Source organism: Phyllobates terribilis, unplaced genomic scaffold (genome assembly GCF_046119375.1).
Source record: "Phyllobates terribilis strain yellow unplaced genomic scaffold, ASM4611937v1 Scaffold_2__4_contigs__length_985480577, whole genome shotgun sequence".
NCBI classification, from domain to species: domain Eukaryota; kingdom Metazoa; phylum Chordata; class Amphibia; order Anura; family Dendrobatidae; genus Phyllobates; species Phyllobates terribilis.
In genome coordinates, this window is record NW_027362762.1 from 668,317,194 (window position 1) to 668,334,843 (window position 17,650).

Here is a 17,650-nt window from a genome sequence, read left to right on the forward strand (position 1 = left end):
CATGGTGCTCTCTCATGTGTGGAAACAATTCCAGGGTGACCCAGAACTGGCTCTGATTATCTCAAGATGAAGATTTTCATCTTTTTATGCTTTACACAGAACTTATTTAAGCTGGACAACTCATGCCAATGTATTGAGAATGGATAATCCTGTGGATGTCTAAATTAATTAAAATTACAAATAAAAGAAGGGCTCGTCCGGGATTTGAACCCGGGACCTCTCGCACCCTAAGCGAGAATCATACCCCTAGACCAACGAGCCAGATGAGAACATCTGTTTCCAGATGTGCCACATCCACACTGAAGCAGCAGTTAGATCAGATTTCATTCCTACATGTACTGATGGAATGCCTTCTTCAGCTTTTCATCCCCAGACTTAGAGTATGATTCTAAAAATATACTTCTCTCGCTGAATATTAGCTGTATACTCCCTCCCTCACGAGATCTGATGCATCAAACATGTTAATTAGAAGCTAAATATCTGTTTACGAATTTTAGGGGGTCTTTACAACAATCAATATCCAAATGATTTAATTAAAAGATCAGTTGTTTGACATAGTAAGATAAAGATTACCCATGATTTAAAGTTGTTAAAGGAAAGGAGTTATGAGAGCTGTTTCACATGACCAAGACTTAAAAGAAACATTTCTAAAAGCTATTTTTTTTAAGTTCAGTTCATGTGACGTATATATACGTCATATGTCGTGTCTCCCCCTTTGATGAGGGCTCCAGCGCTGAGCCCCGCATCTTTTCTGGCACATGACAGCTGATTTGAAGGCCCATGGACTATTATCATATAAGTCCGAATGTTGACACTAGAATTGATGTTTGTGTAATTGCTAAATGGCTGCTGTGTATCACTTATATCAGTTTCTACAGGTTATTGTCTGCTATCTTTGCAGGACAGGGATGCAGGGTCATTTAACAATTGATGTTTGCTAATATGTTGATTATCCATTGTATGTCAATATAGCTTGTGGACCTGCAAAACAGAGGAGGAGAAACTAAGCAGATTGATTAAATACTCAAACAATGCAAGTTAATCTCATCCCACCTCCCCCTTGACTGTGGATGATGACCTGAGCCATCGATGTGGGTATAAGGCTGCGTTCACACATTGCGTATTTCCCTGCGTTTTTTTACACTGCGTATTTTCCTGCTTTTTTTACCTGCGTTTTTTTAAGCAGGTAAAAAAAGCACCTCCATTCACACACTGCGTAAAAAAGCCCAGCAAAAAACGCAGTGTGAAAATGAAGGGTGACATAGAATCATAGAATGGTAGAGTTGGAAGGGACCTCCTGGGTCATCTGGTCCAACCCCCTGCTCAAAGCAGGATTCACTAGATCATCTCAGACAGATGTCTGTCCAGCCTCTGTTTGAAGACGTCCATTGAAGGGGAACTCACCACCTCTCGTGGCAGCCTGTTCCACTCATTAATCACCCTAACTGTCAAAAAGTTTTTTCTAATATCTAATCTGTGTCTCCTCCCATTTAGTTTCATCCCATTGCTTCTAGTCTTTCCTTGTGCAAATGAGAATAAAGATGATCCTTCTACAATGTGACAGCCCTTGACATATTTGTAGACAGCTATTAAGTCTCCTCTCAGTCTTCTTTTTTGCAAGCTAAACATTCCCAAATCCTGCAACCGTTTCTCATAGGACATGGTTTGCAGACCAGTCACCATTCTGGTCGCTCTTCTCTGAACTTGCTCCAGTTTGTCTATGTCTTTTTTAAAATGTGGTGCCCAAAACTGTACACCAGATGAGGTCTGACCAAAGAGGAGTAAAGACCGATAATGACTTCACGTGATCTAGACTGTATGCTTCTGTTAATACATCCCAGAATACATGTGTACTGTCTGTGTCTATGTGTCCTGTGTGTCTATGTGTCCTGTGTGTCTATGTGTCGTGTGTGTGTCCCTAGCAGTGTATGTACAGACTATGGATACTCACCTACCCGATGGATGAGAGACGCGTCTGCTCCGTCCCGCGCTTGCAGCATCTGCCGTGAAGCGATCAGCTGACTATCACGTGACCAGCTTGTAATCAGCTGACCGGCCGGTTACAAGCCAGTTAGCTAACAGCTGATCGGCTCACCGGCAGATGCTGGAAGCGCGGGATTGGAGCGGACCGGACCGGACGCCTCTCCCCTGACATCGGGTAGGTGAGTATCCATCCTGCGCCTCCGTAAAAAAGCGATGGAATTACGCAGTATGTGAACACCGCTGCGTAATTCCATCGCTTATAATGGGCACAATAGAGAGAAAGCGTGGGACGCAGCTGCGTAAAGAATTGACATGCCAATTCTTTACGCAGCTGCGCTTTCCCGCTGCGCTTTCCCGCTGCGCTTACACAGTGTCTGAACGGCAAAGTGAATTTCCCATTCACTTTGCTGGCAGACACAAAGCACATTGCGTATTGTCAAAAAGCGCGCGCGAAAATACGCAATGTGTGAACTCAGCCTAAAAAGGGATTTATTAACCTTCTGCTAGAAGAGAGTGACTTTATAGAACATCCAGGGCACCATAGCTCCATCAAGAGGGATACAGACAAAGATGTTGCGCCCCTGAGGGTTCGACCGCCACAGGGATGCTGCACCTCTCTAATGGGGTGGTACGCCCTGGATGTCCACAATGTGTCCAGGAGCGATGCTCCCTCGCGCTCGGCCATAGAGGACCGGTCAGCCTCCGTCGGGAGGAATGAGCCTTTTCCCCGGAGGGGACCCGAGAATTAAGCAGCCCCGGCGGCTGTAACTTGTTTAAAGTTATAATGTTTATGTTGACCATGTTTTTCCCCGGTTTTCTAGAGACATTTGTCCCTGCGGACTTGCAGTAAACAGACTCTTTATCTGTAAATAGTTTGCATCTCTTTAGGTGCTCCTTATTGGTTTTATGAAAAACCGCGGCTATTTCTACCTCAGACCTCAGAAGAAAAACCTGTCTGGAGTGGCTCTCCTGGAGGTCCTACTCGGGATCTTCATGCCCTGCAGCCACCCCAGGGCCTACGTTGGGGGTTTGGGACAGGTCCCTCGTGCTTCTGAACTGACACTTAGTCCTTGCACTTTAATCTGTCTGTCTATGCATAAATGTCTCTGGATGGTTTTATACTTTTATATTTTTATAGCTTTGTACTTTTATAATTATATGCTGTTTGAAACTTTAAAGAAGAAGTGCCTCCCATAATGGGAAGATTGTTTACTGTTATATAAAAAGACTGTACCAGGTATTGTTCTCTTTGCAGCCCGCGGACGTGCTGTGTTTCACCAGGGGGGAATGTGGCGCCCCTGAGGGTTTGACCGCCACAGGGATGCTGCACCTCTCTAATGGGGTGTGGTATCCCTCCTTCGAGGTAAGAACGGTGCAATGATCAGGACCTCACCTCCTCATCCAACACCACACTTCTCCCACCAGAGGGGGCTAGTAGGCACTAGGTGCTGCCCCTACTGGGAATTGGGAGACTGGGGAACCAAAAGATAGGGGGAACCATGTAAGTGGGTGAGGTTGGAGGACTCACATTTAGTTTACACTTAATATTTCATATTTAATACACAGCCATCTTGGTTCTTTGATTGTGATCTCCCTCCCTGAACGTGGATCCTGTGTGGACCTGCAGTGGATGGGGACACGGCCCTTGTACCCTGGCCTTGGGTAGAGGGGCAAGTTCGAGTTAACATATGTCTCAACCCGGTCAAGGACCATGACCAAGAAGGCCCGGAGCTTAGGAGTGTAGCTCCGCCGCAAAAGGATCCCAGGGGGATGCAGACGGAGCGGTATACGCTGTAGCATCGGCGTCTCTGCCTCCTGCCAGGCAGAGACGCCGTCCCTCTCACCTCCTCACTCCCCGCGCGGCGTCCTCCAGCGCTCCTCTTCCTGCTGCTGCTGTCAGTGCACGCTGCTTCCCGGGCACTGTGCTTAGGGTGCGCGCGCGCTCCCTCTCTCTTAAAGGGGCCGCGCGCGCCGTCCTAAGGAGTCCCCGGCCAATAGCCGGAGGACCTCCCATATATAAGGCAGCTCCTCCAAAATGGAGGTTCCCGAGCAATAGTTGATGCACAGTATACTTACCTCTGCTTCAGCCCTCAGGTCCAGTTGCCAGCCTGACTACTGTTCCAGTGCGCCAGCCTGACTACTCTCCAGCCCAACAGTCTGTCTTCCTTTCTACCCGCCAGTCTGTCTATGGGCAAGTCCGCCTGCTACCTGCCTGCTACCTGCCGTGCCTGTTAACCCGCTCACCTGGGAGCACTCGCCTATTGCCTGCCTGTTACCTGCTAGCCTACCTGGAGGCTCTACCGTCACTTGCCGTGACCACCTGCCAGCTAACCTAGAGACTCCAGCCTGCTTGGCCGTCACTTGCCATGACCACCTGATAGCCTACCTGGAGGCTCCTGCTGTCACTTGCCGTGACCACCTGTCAGCTAACCCAGAGACTTCTGCCTGCTTGTTGTGTCCATCCGCTATACCGGTCAGTCCCTGTCATCTGACCCGTGGGAGCCATCTGCTCTCTTACAAGGTCGTCCCCAGAGTAGCACCTGGTCCCTCTGCTTGGTCCCTCCCTGGTCACGGAGTCGTTAGCCGCCGTACGACCAGGGTCGGTCTGAGTTGATACTTAGTTACGCCCCTCTGGGTCCCTCCTTGCACCGCGGCACAGAGGTTCCACCACCCGGACCCATAACATACGCCACCTGTCCTCGCTAATCTGATATAGTCAGAGGGATTCCGGCTGCAAGAGGGGTGCCGGCCCACGACACCTGACTTTGCTACTCCACGTCCTAGTCAGGGAAGCCCGGCAGGCCCTGAGGATCCCACCGGGTAACGGAAGGAGTGGAGCTGCCACCCGTACCCTGTTTCTGAGCTTAGTCCTGAGGGAGACCCGGCCTATCTACACACACACACAGACAGGAGAGGACTCAGTCTGAAGTCTAGGAACACTCTGGTGCGGGGTCCTGATTGAGCACTTGAATTACTCGGAGGTTGTCGGATCCCCGTCCCTGGTGACCGCAGAACTCCGTGAGGAGCAGGGAGAAGCCTTGCAGCTGCACTCTCCACCGTGAGTAAACAACCCTGAAAGTCGACCCCTATGGCCTCCGGACTCGTTATTTCTGCACCACACCGCTCAGCACCAGACACCCTACACTACGACTCCCTCCATCCTTCTCCTCTGCCCTGAGGCCCTGCTCCGCCTGTGGGGAGTAGTATCAACGTTGGCTGCCACAACATCCCGCCTCGGAGGACTGCTGCAGCGCTGGTGGCCTTCACCAGGTACCACAGGTGGCGTAGTCGATAGCAACCACTCAACCCTGATAGCCCTTACATCCTTTTTAATGTGACGGCCCTGGGCACGGGGCGGGTCCAGGCCATGGCTGCACCCCATCTTCCATAGGACCCGGCCCCGAGTATCCCCCCATCTTCCCAGGGCAGGGCTGCGAGCGTCACAAAGACTCTTTACAAAACCACAGCCAGGAACACTCTACAGGACAGCTGCCTGGACACCATTGCTCCATCAAGAGGGACAAAGATTTGACATTGTACCGGATGCCAGCTTAAGGACCACAGTGCTAGCTGGAAGAATACAGATCTGCTCCATTGACCATCAATGAAACCCAAGGAGATGTTTGGGGAAGCCAGGTTGGGACCCTCCGGTCACCTGGCCCCATGGAGACGTTCGGAGAAGCCAGGTTGGGACTCTACGGTCACCTGGTCCCATGGAGACGTTTGGAGAAGCCAGGTTGGGACTCTACCGTCACCTGGCCATGTGCTTCAATGGACTGTCAGCTTTCTAAGCTTGCCATTACCTCCTCTCTGTGGGTGCCTGCCAAAAGTGGGGTGACACTAACCCCTGTGTCTCCACAAGAACCTCTACAGGTTTGGTATCTATGAACTCGTAATGACCTGGAGTTCACACGGTCCATGTGAAAACACGGATATTTGAAGATCATCATAGGTACTTGTGGATACGTTTCTCTGGTAAATGTGAAAACGGATGCTACACGTACCGGAACAAGTACATATGATGGGGGGCCTTAAAGGATTTGATCTTTCATATAGAAACTACAAATGGTCAGTGAACCCAAACTACAGGCCCAGTGCACCATTCTGTCCCCAGCTGACAGCCTGACCCTGGGTACTAGACCACAGTACATAGCTCTATATTCTGTATACAGTCCTATAAATAATACCTTTTTTGGCTTATTCTAACTGCCTGTGGGTACATTCGAGATTCTAATACTCATGGGGATATAATAAGGGAGAAATCTGCTATATGTTCTATTGGTCTGCTGAGAGCAAAGTGCCTTTGAGCATTGGAGCTCTATTGTGCAGGTAACAGGTACTCAGAAAAAAAGTGATGTGCCCCAAGTTCTTGAGGGGTCACAAGGCTTCAGCCTTGCTAGTCTTATGAATAATTCAACCCTGTACTTTGCAATATCAGCCATTATAGTGTTGATTGAGAGGCAAGGATCAGATTTGGTCCCTGATCCAGATTTCTTGCCATCTGACACAGTGCTGCACACTACATTGCCTTCTGTTCACCTATACACGTCTAACAATCCTTCCACAGTTTCACAATAACCTTCTTCTACCCCGCAATGATTTACAATCACCAAAATCTGCTAAATATTAAATAAGATTTCAAAAAATATCCTACTGCTCATAGATTCATACTATGCATGTCTATGTAAGGGTTGTATAACAGATACAAATTTCTTCTTCCATTTGTTAATTCAGCATAGAAACTTCGTACCATTTGGCCAATATCAGACAACACTGCTCGAAATTTCCGCTGCGGGTTACCATTGCTGAAAAATCTTCAGCACTACCAATTATTTTGCGTAATCGCGGCGTTTTCGCCACCATTGACTTGCATTGAATTGCGTAATATCCGCATGACTACATGTGCACAAGTGGATATTTTCCGATTCAATGTGCATATGGTACCTGAGTCTGGAGAAGAGGAGACTCTCCTCCAGACCCGGGTACCATAGTACCTGTAAAAAAAAAAGAATTTAAAATCAAAAAACACATTATACTCACCTTCTGATGTCCCCCGGTCTTCTATCCAGTACGTCTTGGCTCCCCGGTGGCTCGCGATGGAGTTAAAGGACCTCCCATAACGTCATTCAATCATGTGACAGGTCACGCGACCGCCGACGTCGGCGATCGTGTGACCTGTCACATGACTAAATGACGTCATGGAAGGTCCTTTTACACCACCGCGAGACACCGGGAAGACCGGATACATTGGAGAAGGAGACTGGGGGCCATCGGAAGGTGAGTATAATGTTTTATTTTTATTTTTTACCATTTTTTTTAACTAACTTGGTCACACTATATAAAATCCATGCCGGTTGCATGGATTTATATAGTGTGACCAGGTTGTCAAGCACTTTCCAAGTGATGCTAAAATCGCTTGGAAAGCGCTTGACAACCTGCATACGAAATCGCATGTGCAAAACGCGTGAAAAAACGCTTGTCCCTGGCTGAAAAATTGCATGTACAATCCGCATGCGGAAATGCAAGTGAAGAACACTTCACTTCCACATGTCCCTGGCAGGAAAAACGCATGTACAATCCGCATGTACAATCCGCATGCGTTTTTTCTGCCAGGGACATGCAGAAACGCTCAGGAAAAATCCGGAGCATTTCTGCACCGTGGGCACATAGCCTTACTCTACATTGAAATCCTGATCAATCGGCCTCCACATCAGCACGTTACCGCAGATATGCAACCAGTCAACAGAGCCTGAAGAGGAAAATAGCATGCCAGCCGCCTGATGAGAGTGAATATGGCTTCAATGCTGTGCATCTGCATCTCCTCAGACTCCACATCTTATTGGATAAGACGAGGATGAGGTCAGACCGTGGCTTACTGCACTAGATGCTGAGTTGAATAGAGAGGGATTGAGAATCTGCCATGCACTGGTGGAGGGTGTCCACAGCTCAGGGACCCCTTAAAGTTAGATTTTTTAGGTGCACCCTTTCACGAGGGACCTTGTCTGCTGATATAAAGCAGTAGTGTAATCGTAAACCCTTCCAGAGGTGTTCACTAGATCATCCTTTGAGTGTGGACATAAAGATGCCTGACTGGTATTTCTATGGATCAAAACTAGAAAATAGTTAAATTTCGTGTAACTGTAATTTTTCCTTATTATCTACAGAAACTGTAATCTTGGTTACCATGGCATTAAATTTATACATACATAAAAGCATTCCTGAAAGATATCTATTTAAGCATATATGAGTACACAGGGGGCCAAGCACTGAACCACGCACTTCATAATATAATTTGCATAATTTCAGATGGAAAAAAAAGCCTTTAAGTATGCAGTATGTAAAAAGTACACCATGGTCTACATCTCTACAAGTCACAGAAAATCGCCATAGCTGCAACCAAGTAACTGGCCCTCTCTCTTGCAGCTCTGTCAGGATCTATTAGGTAGTAAGTACAGTCTTAACAGATGAAAACATAAAATTATTGATCTCTTAGATCATCTTATATATAGATTTTTTTGGCCCTGGACCAAAGCAGCCATAACACAAATGCTCTAAGAATACACCATTGTGTACGTGCTACTAAGGACTCATTCCACATCCATCCACCACCAAAGGTCATTCATAATAGTCCTCATACCAACAACATATGAAAATTATCTGCAGAGCTCAGTAGGGGAATTCTTCTCGTTTGTTCGGTACATTCCTTATTATATAATCGTATTGGCTGGTTGTTATTGTCTTTCTAACCAAGGTTTGGAGGTGTCTGGTATGAATCTAAATCCATCCACCTTTGTAAAACTGGCCACCATCAGCTATCTTATATTTCAGTAAAAATAACTAAATCTGCCACAAAGTCTCCTAATGGAGCCTGCAGATGTGGACACAAGTAGCCATACTGTGTAGCTTTATGGGGAAAGTAAAAGATTCATAGTGTTGTTTTCTGTAAACCCATCAATCCAGGAACTAAGCACTATCAAACTATCACATTCACAGGCAATTGTATGTGGCTAATGTTTAGTGTAATGCCATGAAAAATGAACATATAAGGCTACAACCTACCACTGTCTATATACCCCTGGCTCAAAGCTCCTGTATAATCAGCTAAGAGCAGCTACCATTCTGTAGGACTATATGGTTACCCAATTATTTGAAAGGATCCTATAGAATCAGGGGTGTGACGATCACAGTCACAGAGGTCGCCACAGTGCCTAGGCCCGTGCGGGTGAGGGACCCACTGACACCAGCGCAAACACCGGGCGCACATTCAGCTGAAGTGTATTGTGGCGCAGAGACCCGCTGGGTCTGTGCACTACAATACATGCTGCTAGCCAATCAGAGGACAGCAGCTGACGTCTGCATGCACGTGGCTGGGGGTGCATGTTAGTGATGTCATGCGTCCCCATCGCTTGCACGATTAAGCCAGCTGCCGGTTTCAGAAGAGGACGCCGCACAGTGGGAGAGTGGAGGGGAGGAGAATACAATGGTTTATTTTTTTTTATACGTTAAAGAACAGCAACAGATTGAGGAATATATACCAGGATGGGTGACATATATACTAGGATGAGGAACATACATATCAGGATGGGGGCTATATATACCAGATCACAAAACAAATGTAAATATTAGACAAAGATAACACAAGTAAACACAATGCAGTTTTCAAATGTAGGTCTTTATTATTAAGGAAAAAAGAAATCCAAACCTACAGGGCCCTGTGTGAAAAAGTGATTGCCCCCTAAGCCTAATAACTGGTGGGTCACCCTTAGCAGCAACAACTGCAATCAAGCATTTGAGATTACTGGCAATGAGTCTTTCACAATGCTCTGGGGGAATTTTGTCCCACTCATCTTAGCAAAATTGTTGTAATTCAGCCACATTGGAGGGTTTCTGAGCATGAACCGCCTTTTTAAGGTCATGCCACAGCATCTCAATCGAACTAAGATCAGGACTTTGACTAGTCCACTCCAAACTCTGTATTTTGCTTTTCTTAAGCCATTCAGAGGTGGACTTGCTGGTGTGTTATGGATCATTGTCCTGCTGCATAACACAAGTGCGCTTTAGCTTGAGGTCACAAACAGATGGCCGTACATTCTCCTTCAGGATTTTTTGGTAGACAACAGAATTCATGATTCCATTTACCACAGCAAGTCTTCCAGGTCCTGAAGCAGTGAAACAGTCCCAGCCCATCACATTACCATGACCATATTTTACTGTCGGTATGATGTTCCTTTTCTGAAATGCTTTGTTACTTCTAGACCAAATGTAATGGGACATACACCTTCCAAAAAGTTCAACTTTTGTCACGTCAATCCACAGAGTATTCTCCGAAAAATCTTGGCGATCATCAGGGTGTTTTTTGGCAAAACTGAGATGAGCCTTTATGTTCTTTTTGCTCAGCTGTGGTTTTCGTCTTGGAACTCTGCCATGCATGCCATTTTTGCCCAGTCTCTTTCTTATGTGGAGTCATGAACACTGACCTTAACTGAGGCAAGTGAAACCTGCAGTTCTTTGGATGTTGTTGTGGGGTCCTTTTGTTACCTCTTGGAGGAGTCTTCGCTGCTCTCTTGGGGTAATTTTAGTCGGCCGGCCACTCCTGTGAAGGTTCACCACTGTTCCATGTTTTCACCATTTGTGGATAATGGTTCTCACTGTGGTTCACTGGCATCCCAAAGCTTTAGAAATGGCTTTATAACCTTTTCCAGAGTGATATATCGCAATTAATTTGTTTCTCATTTGTTCCTGAATTTCTTTGGATCGCAGCATGATGTCTAGCTTTTGAGGATCTTTTGGTATACTTCACTTTGTCAGGCAGGTCCTATTTAAGTGATTTCTTGATTGAGAACAGGTGTGGCAGTAATCAAGCCTGTGTGTGGCTAGGGAAATTTAACTCAGCTTCCCAAAGATGTGATAAACCACAGTTAATTTATGTTTTAATGGGGGGTGCAATCACTTTATCACACGGGGTCCTGTAGGTTTGGATTTCCTTTTCCCTTAATAATAAAGACCTTCATTTAAAAACTGCATTTTGTGTTTACTTGTGTTATCCTTGTCTAATATTTAAATTTGTTTTGTGATCTGAAACATTTAAGTGTGACAAACATGCAAAAGAATAAGAAATCAGGAAGGGGGCAAACACTTTTTCCCACCACTGTATACCAGGATAAGGAATATATACACCAGGATGGAGAACATATATACCAGGATGGGCCCAGGATGGAGAACATATATAATAGGATGGGGCCCAAGATGGGGAACATATATACCAGAATGGAGCTAGGATCCGAAATATATACCAGGATGGAGGTTATATATACCAGGAAGGAGAACATATATACCAGAATGGAAGACATATATATATTTACCAGGATTGGGACAGGATGACAGACATATACAAGGAGGTGAGCATATATACTAGGATGGGCCCATGATGGGGGACATATATACCAGGAAGGAGTCCAGGATGGGGGTCATTACTACATAATGGGGGAGGTGGGGCAACTCATTTGTCCTTATAGGATTTAGAGCGCTAAAAGGGCCCATACATCTGACCAACATGCAATAGTGGGGAGGGACAAGGTCCAAATTTTGCACTGGCGCCCATTGGCCTCTAGTTACACCATTGTGTAGAAGATATATGCAACCATAAGCAGGATCAACTACAGGACTTGTTGCAATCTCAGGGGGTTCAGATTTGGAAAATGGCTTTGTCTTGATCAACATACTTATGGAGGTTGTCTATTTATGTATAGTTTACAGCATTAATGGGTTTAATTTAAGTTAGGATCCAATGATGCAGCAGCCACATAAGGTCTAAGGCCACATGCATCTATAGGGATGAGTGAGCTCATGAGTTTCTGGCAACACTGTTGTTTAACCTGTAGCCTCATGCGCTTATTCATTCCTGCATAGTCCGCATCCTCTGCATTGTGGCATCTGCCCTAAGTAATCTGAATAAACCAGAGGCGCTATGGCCCGACCTTGAGCAAGCAGTTCAGTTTAGAAAACCTAATTACATTAGTTCTGGAAAGAAATGCGGGCAATTTTTTTCATCAATATTAAGTCATTGTTTAAACGATTCACCCATGTAAAACAGATTATTATTACATCTGAGAAACTAGAAAATGCTTTTTCCTGAGACTACTCCAGAAAAATAACTAAAAAATAGATTTTTACTAATACAATAGTGGGGATAATGTATGTGATGGTCACTAAGCTACCATTATCCAACACTTTTTAGAAAATAACCATAGGTAAAACATAAAATAAATCATCATTAAAGCAATATCCTTCTCAGTGGTTTGTGCTTGGTAAGTATTAAATAAATTAATGTATCTATGTAGATTATTTGAGCTTTTGACGCGCCCCTGGGCCTGTGTCGCGCTGCGTTGCGCACGCGGGAGCTTACCCGGAGCCGGATCTGTTGAGGGTTGTAGTCTCGTGGCGGTGATCCGGTCCGTGCCCAGGGAGTCAGACTAAGTGGCGCTGTATCAGCGGTAGATGATGGACGACTACGCCACCCGTTGAATGCAGCTATGGAGCTGCCGCTGCAGGGCAGACCGCTGAGGCCGGTGGAAGGATGGTGCAGCGTGGATGGTATAACCCCCAACGGGAGGGGTATGGCCTCAGGGCAGCCGACGTGGATGATGGGGGTAGCAGGAACCACTCAGAGACGATGCGGTGTAGTTCAGGGTCTTTACTGGTGACAAAGATAGACCCTCCCGGAGTACTGGCTAGCGGTTGGGGCCTGGTCAGTCCTTGAGCAGATGGGATCTCCCCTGGCCAGGCGGAGTTGTAGGCCTCCCAAACTAACGATACTCTTCTGGCTACCTTGCTAGAAGCGAGTATAAGTAGCCCACGTCCCTGAGTGTACCGTGTGGTGCTCACCTGTATGGCCGGTGACTCGGGGCCTTCTAGTAGCTTCCGCTCCACGACGGCGGTGCTGGTCCCATGCGTGTGACCGTGCCTTCGGGTTTCTTGGCCAGAGGACCTGAAATCCCCTGCCTGACGGATTCTGCCGCTGGGTAGGAGTTAGTCCCCACAGCCTCGGACTCCGGGTCCGGTAAGAAATCTTCTCAGTCAGGGCGAGCTCTGCAGTGCCAGCCCCTGACTCTTTGTAACACTGCTCCCACAGAGCTCCTGTTGTTTCTTCCTATGCTGCTTCTCTTCTCTACTTCTGGCATGGCCCAGGAGCTGGGCCCAGCCGGAGCCACAGCTCCCTGTCAGCCCTCCTGGCTGAACTCTCCCTCTCAACTCTCTAACCCTGCCTCAGCCCCAGGTTTATACAGGGGAAGTTCTTCCCCTCCCAGGACTGGGCAGGAGGTGTGGCATGCATAGGATTCCTGACCAAGAGACCTCCCACCTGCTCTCAGACATAACATTGCTGTTACTGTGGAAACCAGACCCCTGGGGTGCCACACTTTCATTCATCAACTTTTTTGTCAATGAATTTTCTCTTCTCCGTATTTGTTCTTGACCTCACAATTACAGTAGAAGAGAACGTTACAATAAGAAGGCAGTATGGTCACAAAGAAATGAAGCATTTGACCAAATAATTTTTCCGAGAATAAGTCATCTCTGGCAAATTATAGTAAATGGAGAAAAGATAAATATCCAATGTTCCTTATTTGTTCCTCAGAAAGTGCAATAGGAATAGGAGATGACAAGTGTTGGGCATTCTGATGATAGGACACACCAGCAAATTTAACACTCAAATACAAAAATCTAGAGTTAACATAGCATTTCATATAATAGAGCAATGCCAGAATTTTAACCTACAAATAGCAGTAGATCACAAATATAAATATTCAGTGGATATCCCAAATGAGAAAGACCTACACAAATTAAATAACTGCTCAAAAAAAAATCAATATAATTGTATTAAATATATTATGATAAAATACATCAAATAATTAGGGAGTTACAGTACAAAATTTAATTAAAAAAGCATCAGATCAGGGAACAACATGAGTGGCCGGTATATAGTCTGAATCCAATATGGGTTGTACAATGAAAATTTGATATCTTACAGTGCTATAGAATAAATGATAAACATATAATAAAATAGCAAATGCAAAGAGATGAAAGAGAGAATTAAATACACTATCTCACACAAAGTAAAAGCAAACTTAAAATGCAGCAAAAATAATGTCAATGTAAATGCCATTTGTACAACAAAATCAACAAAACATTGGAGACCCCAGAACTCTAATGCACGTTTCGCCTTAGATTTCTCAAGGAGTCATTTTTTAATTAAGTAGCTACTATTTAAGTCAGATCCAGGAAGGGAGGATCAAAATAGGAACTAGTATATTGATATCAGATGGCAGTTTTATTAAGTGGCCAATGAATGAGCAGTCGAACTATATGTGCTTACTAGATATATTGGCATGTGTTGCATATTGCACGCAAAGGAAGTGACAAAAGCATTCCAAGGTGGAACGCAGGTCATAAGAAACACCGGTGAGTGCCACAGTGGAATGTAAGATGCACCGAAAGTAACATGCACTGGTGAAGTGAGTGCCACACAATGTATATAACCTGATGTGCGTCACCGGAAGTGACGTCAGTGGCCCACAGTGGAGAGCACGTCACCAGAGGGCGGAAGGAGAGTATTTGCTGACGTATGTTTACTGAAAATGTCTGTTTGAATCAATCCTTTTTTGTCAATGGATATCCAAAAATTCAATGTTTGGGTGGTCTTATTACACAAATGGGGTGTTTACATTGACATTATTGCGGTAGCATTGGTATTTTGAATATTGTGTCTGCTTTTACCTTATGTGAGGTAGTGAGTTTACTTCTCCCTTTCATCTCTCTTTCATGTGCTATTTTATTATATTTTTATTCTTTACTAGCCGTACCCGGCCACGCGTTGCTGTGGCTCAGTGTGGTTAGATGGAAAAAAAAGAAAAGAGAAAGCCCACATTTCTAAAATATGTAATTTCACAATGCTTATGGGTATACAATATTTTTTGTTGTTCCATTGTCTGTGTAGATATAGAGATTGTCTGGTTTGCCGACTCTAGAACACGCAGCATATAATTGTCCATGTAAGAAGCAATCCGTGTCTAGATTTAAACCGCACAGTTCTAAAGATTGGCCCTGAGCTTTGTTGATGGTGATTGCAAACGCCAATCCAATGGAGCTGGTCATGTCAGAGATTGCTAGTTATGTAATTCCCTAGTACAGAGGGTATGTGACAGGAGGGGGCGCAGAGATGAAGGCAGGAAGCGGCAGAGGAGGAGGGGGTGATCTGCTTGACATATCCCGGGCCGGTACCTGCTAGCTCATAGTGCCACTCCCGTCGGTGGTGCAGTGGGATTTGCACTCGCTCGCTATCCGCCCACTGCTGCGAGGCTGGGGCCCAACTCAGAGCCCAGAGCGGAGGCCGCGGCCTGTGCCTCTCCGTGAAGCCTCCCTCTCTCCTTAACTCCCTCCCTCGCTTGTTGCACAGTCGGAAATAAGACTCACCTGCCAGAGAAGAAGAAGCCGTAGCAGCAGTGCTGGAGAGCCGAGGCAGCCGCCTCTCAGGCGGTGGTGGTGATGAGCAGCAGCGTCTTTCGGCCTCGAACAGACAGTCTCGTCATTCCCCTTCCCCCCGACCCCCACGGGGGACAGGAGCAGAGTGCAGGCAGCAGCTGGGGCGAATGAAGGAGAGGGAGAAGGGTTTATGAATGAGATGTCACTAAGGGGGGGAGAATGCTGGGCAGCCGGGAAGAGTCAGCCGGGGACTGAGCTCATAACACCCCCCTCTCGCTGTTGCTTTTACGTCCAACAACTGGTATATAAAAACATAGTAGGTATATAAAAACATGTGTGTATTCGAATGCAACGTTGTGTCAAAATTTCAAAGCAATTGGTGAAGAACTTTCGTAGTTTTAAGATTTTGAACAGATGAACATTTACATTTTTATTTATATATAGATTTTATAGCATTGTATGATATCCTATTTTCAATGTACAACGCTTGTTGGATTCAGATTTTATGTCGCCCATACATGTTGTCCCTTCATCTGATGCTTTTTTCATAAACTTTTGTTCTGTCACTCCCCACTTATTTTATGTATTCTATTATAGTATGTTTAATAAAATTATATTGATATTTATCTTTTTTTGTAGCATTCACTGTAGTAAGCCAATGGCAGGGGTAAAATTGACATTTTTGCACATCATAGGTTTGTACGCTTGGTGACCCATAGCAATAATCTGGTATAAATTTTTTGGGGATGTTAGTTTCAATAGGTGCTTTTTCCATGTTCCATATAAAACATTTAAAACCTTTTCAATTTTGCAATCGTTAAAGAAAAGCAAGCTATATTGTCAGTCTCTAGATGTAGAGAATACAGAACTTATCACTGCAGCTATTTGCACTCTGCATCACAATGCCGTCTATGCTGACACTTGGACATCACTAAATCCTCGTCTTGGATTCTGATTGACGTGAATAGTTTTACGACACGTTATGCATTATGGCGGGAGATTAAGTCTTCCATTGCACTGACATGATTGTTATACGTCAAATACAATTAGTAGCAGCGGAAGCAGCAGTGACTTAAAATTCAGAAGAAATCAGCCAGCAATGGAGTGACAAGAAGGACAACATTCCCCTGCAGTAAACTTAATCTGACAATTCAGAAACAAGAATAATATTTCATAGATTTCCTCAACTCGCTGCTGGAAAGTGTATGCTGGGGCTTCACGAATCTAAGATAAGTGGGATGGAAGCTACATGTACAACAGATGGATTTAGTCAATATTAAATAATAATTTTAGGATCCTTACCAGTAAATTGGTAGAGAAGATTGTATTGCTCGGATGTTCAGTCCCAGTCTAATGTATCGGAATCGACCTGGTACCTCTGTTAGCAAGAATCAAGGATTAGAGAGGAGGAGAGCTGTTCTCCCTCCACTGAATGGTTACTAAGCAGCGTTTACAGAGGAGGAGGAAGGAGACACAACATACAGTACCTCCACTGGCGTCCTATGTGGCTTTATTTGTATGCAAGAGGGCTAGCCGCTGAGGAAGCCGAGGATTGTAGTGCAAGTCCAGATAGCTTATTAACATGCCTGTTGGAAACCTGAGTCAATCATATGTATAACTTACATATCACCTGCTTATTAGCATCCATTCCCTGCGTACATGTCATGTCAGTGAGTGACTAACTGAGCATAATGAAATAGGAAACAATTTTAGTTTATTTGTAATCGAAATCATTTAAATTTATTGGCAAACTACTGCTTCACATGAGCGCCACTTCTCTGAGCCAGACCCCTCTTATTACAAGGGGTATTACCCCCCTTATTACAACCCTTCTTATTACAGGCATTATTATCCCCCTTATTAGCACCCTCTTACTACAAGGCATTATTACCCCTCTTATTACCACCCCCTTATTACAAGATATTATTATCCCTTTTATTATAAACCTTATTATAAAGCATTATTACCCCTCTTATTACACCCCTCTTATTACAAGGCATTATTACTAGTGATAAGCGTGCATGCTCGCCACTATTTGTTACTCGCCTGAGCATCACAGTGCTCGAGATGCTCGTTACTCGGTGAGTATTTTTTTGAATGGTCGGGCAGGAGCTCGAGTCCCCGCCCCACATGTTTGGTGCTTATTAGGCAGCCAATTAACATGCTGGGATTTCCTGACAGTCACTGT

At 45.2% G+C, this 17,650-nt stretch overlaps 1 protein-coding gene and 1 non-coding gene across 3 annotated transcripts in view; both read right to left on the reverse strand.

Moving 5' to 3' along the window:
• LOC141223837 (calcium/calmodulin-dependent protein kinase type 1G-like) overlaps positions 1 to 16,980 on the reverse strand; it is a 236,017-nt gene extending 219,037 nt beyond the window's left edge. Inside the window, exons 1-2 of one of the 2 annotated variants that reach the window (XM_073666860.1) lie at positions 16,765 to 16,980; positions 15,454 to 15,620 (exon numbers count right to left, since the gene is read on the reverse strand). The gene's annotated coding sequence lies outside the window, so the exon portion shown is untranslated. The remainder of the gene's footprint in view (positions 1 to 15,453; positions 15,621 to 16,764) is intronic. The other variant, XM_073666858.1, reaches the window with a different exon arrangement.
• On the reverse strand, positions 190 to 261 carry TRNAP-AGG (transfer RNA proline (anticodon AGG)). The gene has a single exon. It is a non-coding gene; the product is annotated as a tRNA-Pro (tRNA).
• Positions 16,981 to 17,650: the final 670 nt, after the last annotated feature.